The sequence below is a fragment of the Neomonachus schauinslandi genome, chromosome 9, assembly GCF_002201575.2.
Source record: "Neomonachus schauinslandi chromosome 9, ASM220157v2, whole genome shotgun sequence".
In the NCBI taxonomy this organism is placed as follows: domain Eukaryota; kingdom Metazoa; phylum Chordata; class Mammalia; order Carnivora; family Phocidae; genus Neomonachus; species Neomonachus schauinslandi.
Window position 1 is genome coordinate 23,749,851 of NC_058411.1, and position 16,574 is coordinate 23,766,424.

Genomic DNA, 16,574 nt, shown 5'->3' on the forward strand with positions numbered 1-16,574 from the left:
TGGCCAACTATAGCTTTAGTGGATCAATTCTTTTTTAATCTCCCAGAAAATCTATATATTCTAGCAGGACAGCATCGGACAACGCTTTAGCCTCAGACAAGGCTGGAGTTCAGGCTGATCTAATGACCAAGAGAGCTCAAAGGAAATCTCCTGGAGCTGCTTCTTGCCATTATTTTAATCCTTTTTTTCAAGGACACAAGCCCACAAGTCGGTCAGGCAGGTGGGAGCAAATTCCTCCAGAGCAATTCAGCCACTGGAAGGGATGGGGCACTGTGTTCTCAGTAGATTTTTTTTTTTTTTTTTTAAGAATCACTCATCTCCTTCCACATTTTGCAATAGGACCACTTTGTGACACAAATTTTTTTCCCATTCACATTCAGCCGCCTGTACTTCATTACTTTCTACAGATGCTTCCAGACTTCAGATCATGCCAGCTCTTTGTCACTGACACACTCCCGCCGTTGAGCTGAAGGTAGCAGGAGGAGGGAGGTAGCACTTTTCCCTTGAATGGCTGAGGAACTCCCTCGCCCCACATCCAATCAGCCACCAAAGTCTGTCATTTATTCCTTCCCAATGTCTCTCACATCTGTTCCTCCCTCTCCACTCCCACTGGCACTACCTTAGTTCAGGACTCGATTGCCTCCTGCCTGGGCTGCTGGTACAACAGCCTCCTGTTTTTCCTACCTCTGGATTCTCCCTCTCCACCCACCTAGGATACCACCATTCAAGCAAACTTCCTGCTGCTTTATTCACTCCTCTGCACAAAAATCTCTCAGGGCTCCCCATTGCCCATGGAATGAAATCCAGCCTAAGCTCAGAATTTAAACCCTGCGTGCTGGTCCAGTCTACCCTCCTAACTAGATCTCGCACTCCAGCCCTGTGCTCTAACCAACAGATTTACCCAAGTATTGCAAAGATGTTATGCATCATTTCCTTCCTATTATTTCTCTGGTCTTGTAGAACTTCCTGACAGTCTTCCACCAAAGCCCTGTTGATTTCTCTGAGATTCAGCTCTTCATTTGGTCAACCTTTCCTCATTCAACAAGGCATTACTGAGCAGCACAGTGGCTCTCCCAAGGCACTAGGGAGGCAATGGGTGAACAAGGCAGATGTGATAATTCCTTACAGGCATTCACAGGCTAGCAGGAGAGATAAATAACTAAAGTAATATTCACAAATGTGATAAGGGCTAGGAGAGTTCTCCAAGAATTGGGGGAAGATTATTAGGGTACCCCTTTGGACTTGGAAGTCAGGGAAGCCATCTTTGGAGCAGTGAAATCTGAGCTGAGAGCTGAAGAATGAATTGGCCTGTACCAATTAAGATGGGGTGTTATGAAGGCTCCATCGAAGTAGGAGTGGTATCAAGGAAAATAGGTCTTCTCTCCTAAGAAATTAGAGTACAGAAAGACAAAGCAGAAGCCACCCCCCAAAATGAAAATGACACACACTCAGAGTACTCATTTACCTTCCCTTCTGCAAGGATAAGAAAACTTGTAACATGAAAATGGTCTGCTTGCCCATCACAGATCTGGCTAAGCCAATGGATGGTGCAGTCATTGGGTAAGTATCTAGAGCCAACCAATTAGTAGTGACCATGAGGACAACACCCCCTTGGCAGCCCTCCTGCTGATTCTCCCAAACCAGCTGGGAATCCTGAGAGATTCCCAAAGCTCCTGAGCATGTTTCCTAGGCTGTCCCACCCTTTGCATACCTCTGTATGTTATATATGCACTCTCACTAATTCTTCTGTTACGCTCTCTCCCGCTCTCTCCCCCCTCCCTCCCCCCCTTTCTTTCTCTTTCTCTCTCTCTCACATGCACGCGCAAGTGCGCGCGCGCACGCACACACACGAGACATCTGTGTGAGTGTAGAGGTAAGGAGCTAGAAGTGTGCGTGCTAGTGGGTACTGGAGGATACAAAGATGCTTAAGTTATCCTCTGTTAACCTCCAACCCCTCCCTCATTTTCTGCCCCTACCTCCTAACCACAGACCTTCCTGGACTTACGGCTATCATGCAAGTAAAGCCAAATGTCACCTGAATTTGACCAACCTTTGAAACATCTGATTCTTTAGGAAGAGCCCAGTTGGCCTCTGCTTCCCCACCCTTCCCACGATTATGCCAGTTTTAACTGGACTCCATACCCTCTTCTCCACTGCCACACCAAATTGTATGCCCAGAAACAGAAGTGAAAACCACAGGAGTTCCCTGGAACAGGTCACTGTGCTTTTGGTTGCTTTTGAAGAGGCTGGGAATGAGAAGGGATCGAGGGCACACAGGGTCATCAGCCCTCTCATAAAACATACATGATGAGGAAAGGGGTGGGAAGAGATCTCCAGGCAAAGGAGACAGATTTGGGAGGGCCCTCAGGGGAAAGATCTTAGCATCTCTAAAGAACCATGTTCTTCAAAGTTTGGCTGGAACATAATTAGTGAGGGGGACAAAGAATTCAGGGGGATTGGGAAGTCTGGCAGGGGCCAGGTGACCAAGGCCAACATTCTAAGTGTGATGGAAAGCCACAAAATGTGTTGGGTTTTAAGTCCAACATAGTACCCTCTTCCAACTGGGACCTTCCATACTCATCCCAAACCCTATTCATTTGGCCTCTTGCCATAAGCAGCATGGTGATGGCTTTTCTACTGGTATCTACTGATTCCATATTCCATGTTCTAGGTGCCAGAGTTTACTTTGGCACCTGCAGGCCCCCATGAGCTGTGGTGGGCAGAAACCGCTTAATCTAACTCCATCGTTTGACCAGCCAGCTTACCTGGGCTTCTGCTCTGGCTCTTCCTTTCCACTCTAGTTCACCCGCTGGGATGGAAGCCCAATCCTAAAGTCCAGGAATATCTGACCATGACTCATGGTCTATTGCCCCATGACTATTAGTACTAGCTGCTCCCAACACTAAGAACTATTCTTGCCAGGATATCCCTGCCCCCATCTCAGTTCAGCTTCCTATATTCTCACACTGGCCATCATCAGACGTTGAGCCACATGTTCTTAAACTGGTTCATGAACCATCCATATCAGAATCACCAGAGATGCTTATTACATGCAGACCCCCATGTTGGTCCTATCCCAAACTCTTTCAAGGTGGAATCTAGTCATCTGTATTTTTAACTAATTTCCCAGATAGTATTTATGGACATTAAAGTTTGAGAGGGAATTTTCTAAACCTTGGAAGTTTGACAATTTAAGTAATGGTTATACCCCTTTACCAAGCCAACCTTGGATTCCTTTTTTTCTCTCTGCCAAAAACTCCCAGAATACTGGGGAATCCAGACCATGGAACCCACAACAGTCCCAAACACTGTAGCTTGAACATGATTGATACTTTACAAATATGTTCCAAATCATTGTAACTTGCCTGAATCTAGACTAGTAGCCTGTTGGGGGACACTCTAAGCATGTTTGCTTCTGTGTGCCATTCTGTGTGGGTGAGGGACATCATTCCAGCAGAGTTAGTACATAAAATCAGGTGGCAACCTGGATTTTCACACTAGCCACACATCTCTTCCACCAACACAAGCAGCATCCTGAAACTCAACTGATAACTTGGTCATTGGTTCCTGCAAAGCACTTCTGTTATGACCAGTCATGGAATACCTGCACACCCAATGGAGAGTGGGACACTGATATCCTCTTCACATAAAGCACAGTGTAGAGTCATTATTATTATTTTTCTTGGGATAAAATTAGCTTGATTTTTCCCAAATATGTTTATATCCAGGCTAGTAAGAACAACAAAATTGGCTGCTTAATTAAGTCCTCTGATGAACACTGTTACCTATAATAACTCTCATTACTGCCTACAGCACAGGGACACTGGAGAGCATCTCAGTACAGATGTACCTTATTTTATTGCACTTTGCAGACAGAGCAGGCTTTATTTTGTTTTACAAATTGAAGGTTTGTGGCAACCCTGCATCAAACAAGTCTATTAGTGCCATTTTTCCAGCAGCTTGCTCACCTCGTGTCTCTCTGTCACGTTTTGGTTATTCTCACAATATTTCAAACTTTTTCATTATTATTATATTTGTTATAATGATCTGTGATCAGTGATCTTTTTATTTGAAGATTTTTTTATTTTAGAGAAAGAGTGTGTGCAAGCAGGGGGAGGGGAAGAAGAAGAGGGAGAGAGAGAATCCTCAAGCAGACTCCCCACTGAGTGCAGAGCCCGACACGGGGCTTGATCCCATGACCCTGAGATCATGACCTGAGCCGAAATCAAGAATCGGCCCCCTAACCCACTGAGCCACCTAGGCACCCCTGTGATCACACAGCTGATCTTTGATGTTACTATTAGAATTATTTTGTAGGGTCATGAACCATGAACCATGCCCATGACTGTTCTACCAACAAGCCATTCCCCTGTCTTTCTCTCTCCCTCTCCTTAGGCTTCCCTTTCCTTGAGACAAAACAATATTGAAGTTAGGCCAACTAGTAACCCTACAATAGTCTCTAAGTGTTCAAGTGAAAGGAACAGTCACACGTCTCCCATTAAATCAAAAGCTAGAAATGATTAAGTTTAGTGAGGAAGGCATGTTGAAAGCCAAAAGCTAGGCCTCTTGCTCCAAACAGTAAGACAAGCTGTGAATGCAAAGGAGAAGTTCTTGAAGGAAAAGAAAAGTGCTACTCCAGTGATCATGTGGATGATAAGAAAGCAAAACAGCCTTACTGCTGATGTGGAGAAACTTCTAGTGGTCTGGATAGAAGATCAACCTAGCCACAACATTTCCTTAAGCCAAAGCCTAGTCCAGAGCAAGGCCCTAATTCTCCTCAATTTTTTGAAGACTGAGAGGTGAGGGAAGTATAGAAGAAAAGTCTGAAGCTAGCAGGGGTTGGTTCATAATGTTTAAGGAAAGAAGCCATCTCCATGACATAAAAGTACAAGGTGAAGCAGCAAGTTATCCAGCTAAAATAATTAATAAAGGTGGCTACACTTAATGGATTTTCAATGTAGACAAAACATCCTTCTATTAGAAGATGCCATCTGGGACTTTCATAGCTTAAGAGGAGAAGTCAGTGCCTGGTTTCAAAGCTTCAAAGGATAGGCTGACTCTCTTGTTAGGGCCTAACACAGCTGGTGACTTCGAGCTGAAGCCAGTGCTCATTTACCGTTACAAAAATCCTAGGGCCCTTAAGAATGATGCTTAATCTATTCTGCCTTTGATCTCTAAATGGAACAAAGTCTGGATGACATTACATCGGTTTACAACATGGTTTACTGAATATTTAAGCCCACTGTTGAGAGCTAAAAAGACTCCTTTCAAAATATTATTGTTCATTGACAATGTATCTGGTCACCCAAGACTCTGATGCAGATGTACAATGAGATTAACATTGTTTTAATGCCTGTTAACACAACATTCATTGTGAAGCTCCTGGATCAAGGAGTAATTCCAACTTTCAAGTCTTATTATTGAAGAAATACTTTTGTAAAGCCATAGGTGCCACAGATAGTGAGTCCTCTCATGGATTTGGGCAGAGTAAATTGAAAACCCTCTGAAAAGGATTCCCATTCTATATGGTATTAAAAACATTTGTGATTCATGGGAAGAGACCAAAATATCAGCATTAACAGGAGTTTGGAAGAAGTTGATTCCAGCCCTCATGGATGACTTTGAGGGGTTCAAGACATCAGTGGAGCACATAACTGCAGATGTGGTAGAAAAACAAGAGGACTAGAATGAGAAGTAGAGCCTGAAGATGGGACTGAATTGCTGTAATCTCATGATAAAACTTTAATGGATGGAGTTGCTTCTTATGGGTGAGCAAAGAAAGTGGTTTCTTGAGATGGCATCTACTCCCGGTGAAGATGTGAAGATGAAGTGACAACAACAAAGCATTTAGAAAATTTCATAAACTTAGTTAATAAGGCAGCGGCAGGGTGCGAGAGGATTGACTCCAATGTTGAAAGAAGTTCTGTGGGTAAAATGCTATCAAACAGCATCACATGCTACAGAGAATTTGTTCATGAAAGGAAGAGTCCATTGATGATGTGGCAAACTTCACTGTTGCCTTATTTTAAGAAATTGCCACAGCCACCCAACCAAGTAGCCACCACTCTGATCAGCCAGCAGCTGTCAACATCGAGGCAAGACCCTCCACCAACAAAGAGATTACAACTCACTGAAAGCTCTGACAATGGTTAACATTTTTAACAAAGTATTTTGATTGAAGTATGTACATGGTTTTTTTTAGACATAATGCTATTCCACCCTTAACAGATCACAATACAGTGTAAACATAACTTTTATATGCATTGGGAAACCAAAAATTTCATTTGACTCTCTTTATTGTGGTGGTCTGGAACCAAACCCACAATACTTCTGAGGTATGCCTGTATGGAAAAGCAGAAGCAAAAGGTAGAAAGGGTGTGGCTTTGACAGACAGACCCCAGTTTAATCCCAATGCCAGAACTCATTACTTGAATGACCTTGAATAAGATCTCTGATCTCAGCTGCTAACCCCTAGAACTTCCATTTCCTCATCTGTAAAGTGGAAATATAGTTCCAAATTTGACATGGATACAGTAGCCCATAGCCCTTCCCTCCCTTCCCGGTGATTCAAATAAGGGCCAGGAAGAAGGTGCCATTGCGACCCAATGTTGCGTCTGTTTGCACCTTAAGGTTATGAAATTGGCATCTGTCCCAGGTCCCTCCACAGTCCCTGAGACTCCCCACCCTCAGAGACAAATCTGGGGGATGAATTATGAAAAGAACCATAAGCCACCCTGGCTAAGCAGGTGACAATAAACCAGGATTTCCATAGCTCGGATCTCCTGCCTGGGTCAGGACACTCATTAGTCTTAAATCACCAAAAATCAGAGTAGCTTTATACTTTGTACAAGAATAACTTGTGGCAAGAGTAATATTGCATTTCATGTTAAGCTCCACAAGAGCAGGGAACATCCCTGTGTTGTGACTGAACACATCCATGGTAGATGTTGGAGAACCCTGGCCTGAGGCATTACATATCCATCGAGCAGGAGAACTCCTCAGGTCTCTTTCTCCCTGCTGCTTCCTTCCAGAGGAGGGACTTACCAAATCAGTGAAGGAGGGAGAAGGAATTAAATATGCAGCATTCCACCCACTCTCTTCTTCATTTGCCAAGGGCCCTGACCTCTAGGTAGTTTTTTCTCTGCTTGTCCTTGCAGAAAGTTTACCAGGTTCTGCCCTAGAAAGAAAAACAATAATCGTAACAACCAATGCCTACTGAGCACTTACAATATGCCAGGCACTGATTTAGCCTTTTATAGGCACTAATGTATTTACTCCTTACAACAATACTATATAAGGTATATTACTATTATCATCTCTATTTTACAGATGAGAAAACAAAGACTCAGAGAGATTAAGTAACTTGCCCAAGGTCACACAGCTACCAAGTGGCAGAGCTGGGATTCAAACCCAGGCAGTCTGGTTCTGGTGTCCTTGCTTGGGACCACTACCCTCTACTGCCTCTTATTATACTGCAAACGTGAGGTGTCCATTTGGGGGGGTAACTTCAGTTCAGGGGCATGTTTTTAGAAAAGCACATTGGGGTATATGTTAGGTCACATTCTCATACTCAGCCATGACCTCTTAGAAGAGAGGTAATGAATCTCAACAGCTCTCCATAGCCAGGAGAGACAAAAGGCACCAGGTAAAATAGCACATGAGTGTGCACCCAACGCCATCTGGGAGATCTACCTGGGAGGAGAACCCAGGTACCTGCCAGACACACTCAACCATCAGCCTAATTCATTCATTCCAAACCAGAGCTGGCAGCATCCTATGGAAATAATAGCAGCTGTGAAAAGCACATATGTATGACTTGGGAAGGAAGAAAAATTATCATAGTAATAGCAAACATTTACATATGACCAGAAACTGTTCTAAGGTCTTCATTCATATTAGCTCACTTACTCCACACCACAATCCTATGGAGAAGTACTACTGTTATTCAACTTTATAGATGGAGAAACTGAGAGAAGCTAAGTAACGTCCAAAGTCATGCAGGGATTTGAAGCCAACCAGTATAGCTCCATAGTCCATGCTCTTGACCATTATTCTCCACTGGAAGGAAAAAAATAGAGAAAGGAAGCGAGCTCAGGCTTTGGAGTCAGAACTGAGTTTGAATCCTGATTCTGCCTGCCACTTAGCAACATAATAAGCCAGTTGTGTAGAATCTCAGACTCAGTTTGATTCTATGTAGAAGAGGATAGCTCCCCAGGAGGACAGTGGCAAGGATTAAGTACCAAAACACATGCCCAGTGACCAAGAATCTGGAAGTCAGTCAGCATGGTTTCACCTACTCCTACCATCTCAACACCAGACCCTGTTTTGCGCCCTGGGATGCAAAGTTACCTAGACCTCAACTCTATCCTCAAAGATCTCCCTGCTTTGCAGAGGGACATGGGTGGAGACATGGAAACATTTATAGGCATTAGAAACAGGATTATAACATAACTTGAGACCTTAGGGAGAGAGGCGTGAGCCTAGGGCTACAGAGGACAGAGGAGGGAGTGATTTCTTCTGCCCAGGAGGATCAACCACTGGAGCTTGATCTTGCTAGTTAAATGGGAGTTTGCCAGGTGAGGGAAAGGAGTGAATATTTGCCATCTAACTTAAAAACCTTTTACTGCCACCACTGTCAAGGTCGGCGCCAGCATTTAAATTCTGTCTTCTCTTCCTGTGACATTATGAGGAGATTAAGAATATCTGTTTCACTAACTTCTTTGAAGGACATCACAGGCCACAAGCAAGAGAGCTGACCCCATCCAGAGGGCTGTCTGTCGGTTGCATTTTAAACTGCTATTGTTTTTCTCATAACGCGACAGGGAACCCAAGGGGCTGTTTTATATTCCAAGTACCTAAAGATTACAATCCATTATAGGGGTGTATTTGTTCTTGGAACTGAGATAATACTGGGCATAGCTGCAGAATTAATTGCCCTGAAGCTATAAATCTCCTATTTTATTTCTTGATGAGTTTACAACAACTTGTAAATTCTCTCACACCTATCACCTATCTACTGACACACACACACACACACACACACATACACGTACGCACACACGCATGCACACACACAAACACCTTTGGGGGATGCCTAGTTGGAAAGGTAAGCCAGGGAGTTGATTGTATCAGTGACAAGAACATAATAATGGTAATTACAGAAGTTACAATTCAGTGAGTGCTTCCTGCATGCCAGACTCTATATTAAGTGCCAAACCTACATGATCTTCTTCAGTCCTCCTAGCAACCCCATGAGGTAGGTTATATTGCCCTCTTTTTAGATAAGGTGACAGACTAAGGCTCAGAGTAGCTCAAAGAGGAAAGGTAACTTGCTCAAGACACAGAGCTAGTAAGCAAAGTCAGGACTCAAACCCAAAGCCATGGATAGCAGGTCCACATTTGTAACTACAAGCTATGTCAAGAGAGCCCAGGGACAAGAGATGAGGTCCCTGCTGAGTGCTGATACCAGCTAAAGCGGTTCTCTGCTCAGAACACAAGGACCAAAGCGCTCCCCATCAAAGAATTCTGGGAAATCCATATGTGGATCCCCAGACTTGTGGGTGGAGCTCAGTGCCTCTGGGGCTGGGAAGAGCAGAAACCAGGAGTTTGCAGGGTCAGTGCTTTGAAAACCAAAGAAGTAGGCATCTGTTTCGGTTCCCAGTCCAAGAGGCTGGGTATTGGGTGAGAGGACCAGCATATAGAGTGCTCAGTAAACGATGAATGCAGACGTGCAGGAAGGACGCAATAAAGGAGGAGACTGTCATAATGGAGAGTAAGAGGAAAATAAGGCAAATTAACAAATTTTCAGAAAATAGGAACTCAGGAAGCAGTTGCTACAGCATCGTAATAAATTCTGCCCAATGGCATATTCCTCACCCAGGAGCCCTTGAGACAAATTGACCAAACACAAACCAATACCTACTTTATAACATCTTAAAGGAGCTGCCTGATTCAGGATAAGATCTGCAATGTCCCGCAAATAAGCCTGAGCCCTTTGTGCTCCACATCGCTGACCCAAACCTTATAACAAGATTATACAAGGGCAAAGCCTGAATAATTCACTCATTCAACAAATATTTATACTATAGTACAGGCAGTGCACTGGGAGCTGCAGATGCAGCAATGAATAAAACACTCATAAGGCTTAATGCCTTAGTGGAGAAGACAAATAGGTAAAATATAAAATACGCTACATGGCCATAAGTGGAGAGAAAGTATGAAAGGGGGGCCAAGGAGTGCCAGGTAGGAGATGTGAACAGTGTTTGACTTTCATTAGGAAAGTCAGAGAAGGCCTCACTTGACAATGAGCAAAGACAAGGAGAATGTTGGGGAACAGTGGGGGGGGGGGGGGGGGCAGTATTCAAGCAGAAAAAAATAGCAAGTGCAAAGGCCCTGAGGCATAAACATGTCTGGGGCCATTGAAAACCACCAAGGCTAGGGCTGAGTGAGCAAGAAGTAGATTAGGTCAGAGAGGTCAAGGGTTGAGGAGATCTGAGGCCACTGTGGGAACTTTGGCTTTTATTCCAAGTGAAATGGGGAGCCACTGAAGGTTTCTGGGCAGAGGAGTAACGTAAAGAGATTTATATCTGACCAGCATCATTCTGGCTGAGAACAGACTTGATGGTCTAAGGGAGGCCGGTCAGGAGATTCTTGCAGGAACCCAGGTGAAACAATAAGGGCTGGGACCAGGGTGGTGGCAGTAGAGATTAAGGAGTGGCTGGATCAGGATTGGCCAGAGGACTGGTGGAGTGTGAGGGGAAGAGGGGTCAAAGTTAACTGCAACGTCACCCACACCCAACTCTGAGCTCTAAGCTCAGTTCCTATGGAGTTCTCAAGTCTAAGCCTCCTCAAATAAAATGTGAAGACATCTTATTCTTCACTTTTGTTTGACTTTCTTACAGTATGCCTGGAATGCAGGAGCTGTAGGGGATTACAATATATAGGGGATGAGGAACCACCTTCACATTTAAATCCGTCACATGATGCACTATTCACATGGGATCTCATGTAATCCTCCCTACACCTCAAGGAGGTAAACACCACAATCACCACTTCATAAACGAAGGTTCAGAGAAACGAAGAACTTGTCCAAGGCCACACAGTTAGAACGGGGTGACCTTTGGTCCTAGAGCCCAGACCTCCTAACTGCGAATCTCATGAGCTTTCTATTACTTCAATGGTTTTGATTTTGTCTGTTCATTCAACAAATATTTATTAAGCATCTCTAGGGTAAATACCACAGACTGTGTTTATATCTGGGGCATAGCAGAAAGCCCTGATCCTGGCATTGAAAGGAATTCCTTAGGAGGGGGACAGACCCAGCCCTGCTCCACTGTCCATACTGGGAAGGGCACTCCCCTGTGTGGGGGAAGTGCGGGGGGGGGGGGGGGGGGGGGAGGGAAGGGACCATCTGTCCTGTGTTCTCCCTTCCCCCTTTCCCCTCCTCTCATTCACAGGCAGGCATGCCCTTCTCCCTGAAAAACTGCTAGAATTCAGCTCTAGACACTGGCTTGGAACTGGCATCCTGACCCAGTGCAGAGATGAAGTCACCATAACCCAGGCCCCCAGCTGGGTGTGGCAGAATTGGCCGCAAGCAAAGAAACAATAAAGAAATCTCTAACACGTGCCAAGGGAGGGATTATCATATGGGCTCTTGCTTTTTATGAAATAGGAAAAGTGGATTTTTCTAGTTGACTGCATTTGATCGTTCTTCCTCCATTTGTTTTAAAGTTGAACATCTGATCTGGCAGGGACTCCTCACATTCAGCTGAAAAAAAGATATCTTTTGAGCTCCTCTCCCAGACTCCCATCATAGGGGATGGGGGTGGCAGGGCTTGGAGCATCATTCCACCGCCACCCTCTAACACATCACAGCCCTCGGCATAAATTTGCCTAAAATTCCTTCTAATTTTGTTCATGCTTCCCCACCCAGGGACCTTTTCCTTCTGGGTTTATCAAAATCTCTTTATATTTTCCCCTTGGTCTATTTTTTCTGTTACCTCTGAACTGTCTTATACAGCTAGCCTCTGTCCCTGCTATAAGCCACCTGGAAGCCAAGAGGAAGACATCCCAATAGGACCAGGAAGCCCAGAAATTTTCCCTATCCAAACCCAACATAACACAATTGTTGCCACTGACCTGGGGCTCTCACATCTGAGTCAGGGTCATGGGAGGCTTTGAGGCAGAGAGGTAGCAGCATGGAGCAGGGCAGGGCATCTCACTCTTCAGTATGCACACCAACCACCTGGGATCTTGTTAACATGCAAATTCTGATTTGGTAGGTCTAGAGATTCTGCATCTCTAACAAGCTCCCAGGTGATGCCCATGCTGCTGGTCCACAGACCACACTTTGAGTAGCAAGGATGAATAGAAAGCCCATGGGTTAGGAAACTGTGACTCTACCATTAATTCATAAATCTTGCAAGTGGGCAAGATTAATGTTTCCAGAATGTGGCTTGCAGAATATAAACCCCTTGTGATAATCCCTTTAAAAAAATGATTTTATGGTCAAGGTCATGTAAGTTTGAGAAACACTGCATAGTTTACATGAACACCCTACTTGCTAGCAAAAGCTCTGTAAAACCCTGTTCCAATATTGTTCAATATTGCTTAAACTCTGCTTATCCCAAAGGGATATACTTTCAAGGTCCCATTCCCAGCATGATTTGTAAGTTTTCAACCACAGAAACGGCAGCCATATGCCATCCTTGTGGCAATAATTCTGTTTTTGTCCAGAAAGGGACCTATTTTGGGGGACCTACTATCACTTAGGCATATGTCTGCCTTTTTAGGTTCTTCTCCTCCACTCTCCTTTCCAAGTCAGAAAGAGAGGGGCCACAAGGGTGTTCTCCCCTCAGGTCCAAGATCTGGAGGTAGATCTAACAGCAGGGTCTCAGTATAGAGCGTGGGGCCTCAGGCAGGGGGCCGGGGTGGGGGGTGGATATTCCAGAAAAAGAACCCTGGGACCACAGAAACTTGAAGGAGGCTGTCTGCCACAGGACCGAAGCCTGCCTTTGTACATAGGATGAGTTCAATGAAGGCTGGCTGAAAGTCTGTGGATTCAGGCAGCAAAACCAGGAATTCTGATTAGCCCAGTGAAATTGGGAAAATCCTTTCTCTTTCACAAATCTCTTCCTAATCCTAACTTTGCAAGCTTTCCACACAAACAAGGCTAGAGAGAGAGAGCAGGTAAAACCCAATTTCAGTTTCCCACTTCTACACAAGTCATTTTGTCAAAGTGCTCATAGCCAGGGCTGGGAGGTGGCCCTCACAGTCACAGAGAACCACAGAAACTCTGTCCTTGTGGATTCCCAGGAGCTCAACGGCAAACATACCAATAAAACAGACGTATAATATGCCTTATTTGTATAGCCCACCATTCTGCAAAACACCTTGTAGCTTGAAGCTGTATCATCAGCAGCACTTAATCATGGGGGTACAGGAGGGACAGAGACCAGTTAGCCAACACCCAACAAAATCATTTTAGTTTTCCAAAATGAAATTTTTTAAATGTTCAAGAACAAAATACACTAATGGAATTGATTGTCATATTAAAACTTTCAGTCAGTACTTGTAGCCCAGTGAAATTACAAATTAATAAATGCAATGAAGTGCATAAATTATTCATTTAGTAAGTGACTATCAGGCTCCACTAGGGCTGAGCAGAGCTGAGGTGGCAGAGGGCACAGGGAGTAGCGGCAGATGCAAAGACTGATCAAGCTCTCTGCAAGTCACTGGTCACTGAGATGAAGGTTTGAGGACAAAAGCATCAAGCATCTTCCCACCCACCTTCAACCAAGAAAGCCCAAATACCTGCACCACCTGATTTGTAAACTTAAAAATTTTAGGGTCTTTAACAATAAGTCCCCTCTTATTCAATAATTGACAAAACTGAGGGCAGGGAGATCAAGGAACTTACATATAATCACACAGCCAATTAGTGACAAACTTTGAGCCCAGAAGAATATAGAACTCCCTTCTTGAGTAGAATTCTAGAAAACTGTCTTATTGTCCAGCCCCCTCTTATCCAGTAACCTCCACTGGGCCCCTCGGTCTAGGGGACAGGATTGGGAGCAGGGGGAAGCCAAGCAGGTAGCAGTAGGTACAAAAGGTAAATTCAGCTTAATCAACATTTGCCCAATGCTGCTCAGTCCTTCTATCTTCCAACCAGATACCAGCCCATATAAGTATCATAGTGACTATTGCTAGAAATGGAGCCCAAGAAGGAAGAGTCATTTCCCCTCCAAAGTTGAGTCTTTCTTGGGATTGTAGATGGTGGAATGAGGGAATAGAAGCCTGAAGTACAGAACAGCCATCATTCTAACTCACTACAGCATCCTTGGCCTTTTTCCCGTGTTTCCCAACCTTCTAGCCATCTGAATGTCACTGCAGTTGACTCAGCTCCTTATTTAAATAGAATTAAGTTTGGGGAAAGTTAAGTCTACCAGTCAGTATGAATTACTGTTACTCACCTGATTAAACTGGCTAACTTGGATGGCAGCGGGGGGAAGCACAGATTTTAAAACAAAGGCACTTGCAGCAGGGCCTTGGTGATCCATTAATTATAGCATTCTGTTAGATAACCAAACTGCTCCTAGCACTAAGCTAAGAATACCAAGCATGTCTTTTCCAACTATGCTTGAAAATCCACAAGGCATTTTTTAAGTTGATAAATATGATTACATTAAAAAAATTTTAAATAAAAATATCATGGCAAAAAACAAACCACTCTAAGGTGAGTCAAAAGACAATAAACAGCAAAAACATAATAACATTTTCCACTCATGTCACTGATAAAGAGCTTATTTTTCTAATATATAAAGAACTATCAGAATCTGTAAGAAAAAGAACTACCAGAGTGGGTAACAATAAAGTCCACTGAAAAAATGGGAAAATATTAGAGAGTTCACAGAAAATACAATGACTCCTAGAACATATTAAAAAAAAAAAGTTCAATCTCCATTATAATAAGAGAAATGTAAATTAAAACACACTGCAATGCCATTTTTTTTTTAAGATTTTATTTATTTATTTGACAGAGAGAGACACAGTGAGAGAGGGAACACAAGCAGGGGGAGTGGAAGAGGGAGAAGCAAGCTTCCCACTGAGCAGAGTGCCCGATGCAGGGCTTGATCCCAGGACCCCGGGATCATGAACTAACCCGAAGGCAGACGCTTAACAACTGAGCCACCCAGGTGCCCCTGCAATGCCATTCTTCACCCATCAGATTTCACCCAGCAAAACTCCAACAGTTTGATTATGTACTTTGTTGATGAAACCACAGAGAAACATGTACTCTCTTACTTCTAGTGGTAATATAAACTCCTACCACCCTAGTGGAGGACAACTGAATAAACTCGATCAAAATTACAAATGAATGAACCCTATGGTTCTGCAATTCCATTTCTGGGAATTTATTCTATAAACATGCTTACACATGTGCAAAATTACATATGCACAAGGTTATTCACTGAGACAATATTGCAGTAATAGCAAAGATCAGAAGCAACCCAAATCACCACTGATAAGGATTGGTTAAATAAATTATGGTACACCCAAACCATGGAATTCTATGAAGCTATTAAAGAATGACGATGCTTTCTATTCGCAGATATCAAAGTATCTCTAAGCTATATCACAAGAAGAAATAAGCATAAAACTAGGTGCTATATAATAAACTTGATTATGAAGCAGGGCATAAGAATCTTTATTCACATTTGTTTGCATAAGCATAAAGAAACTTCGGAGGCTTCTCTAAGAATCTCATGACAGCAGTGCCTGCAGTCGGGCTGGAGTTGAAACTGAGTGGATGTCCAGGATGAAGGCAGGAGCGCAAAGATTTTGAACCACATGAATATACTACCTATTAAAAAAATTAACTTCCAAAAGGTAGTAAGAAAATAAAACACAGCACCTACCTTAAAGAGCTCATGGAGTACCTGTCAATATTTATATAGATGCACACACAAAAGGACCCACTATAGCTCTACTTAATGATGCCCCAGAAATAAGAACCTGTCTTAAGCAGAAAATGAAATCATCAGACCCTGTGGCAAGACTGAGGCTTGCCTACATCCCTCCTTGCCTGCAGCCTCTTGTGTCAGCACCTGTGTATCTGAACATAGCAAGGCTCCCTCAGGAGTGAAGGCCCAGCCGGGCCTCCTCCGAGCTACCCATCTTTAGAAACACAGAAAGAATGTCAACATGGCTGCCATGGATATGGGTCCACTGGCAACCAAGACTCCCTGTCAGCCAAGCACCTTCTCTTGCCACCTCCCCTATCACACATGGTTGTTTTTACTGGGGGCAGAGAGTAGGGACAGAGGATGCACTGAGTTCTAGGACAGTTTGTTACCAAGACCACCTGCCTTAGTTTGGATTCCCCACCAAAGTAGACCTGGAGACAGGAATTAGGGTATAGATGGTTTCTTTGGGAGATAATCCCAGGAAGCACAGCAAGGGCATGAAGAAGTAAAACAGGAAAGGGAGGAATCAATCAAAGGAATGTCAACGAACAGGTCACTGCTGTGGGAAAAATGATCTCAAATCCCACCAGGGACCCTCTGAGAGACCAT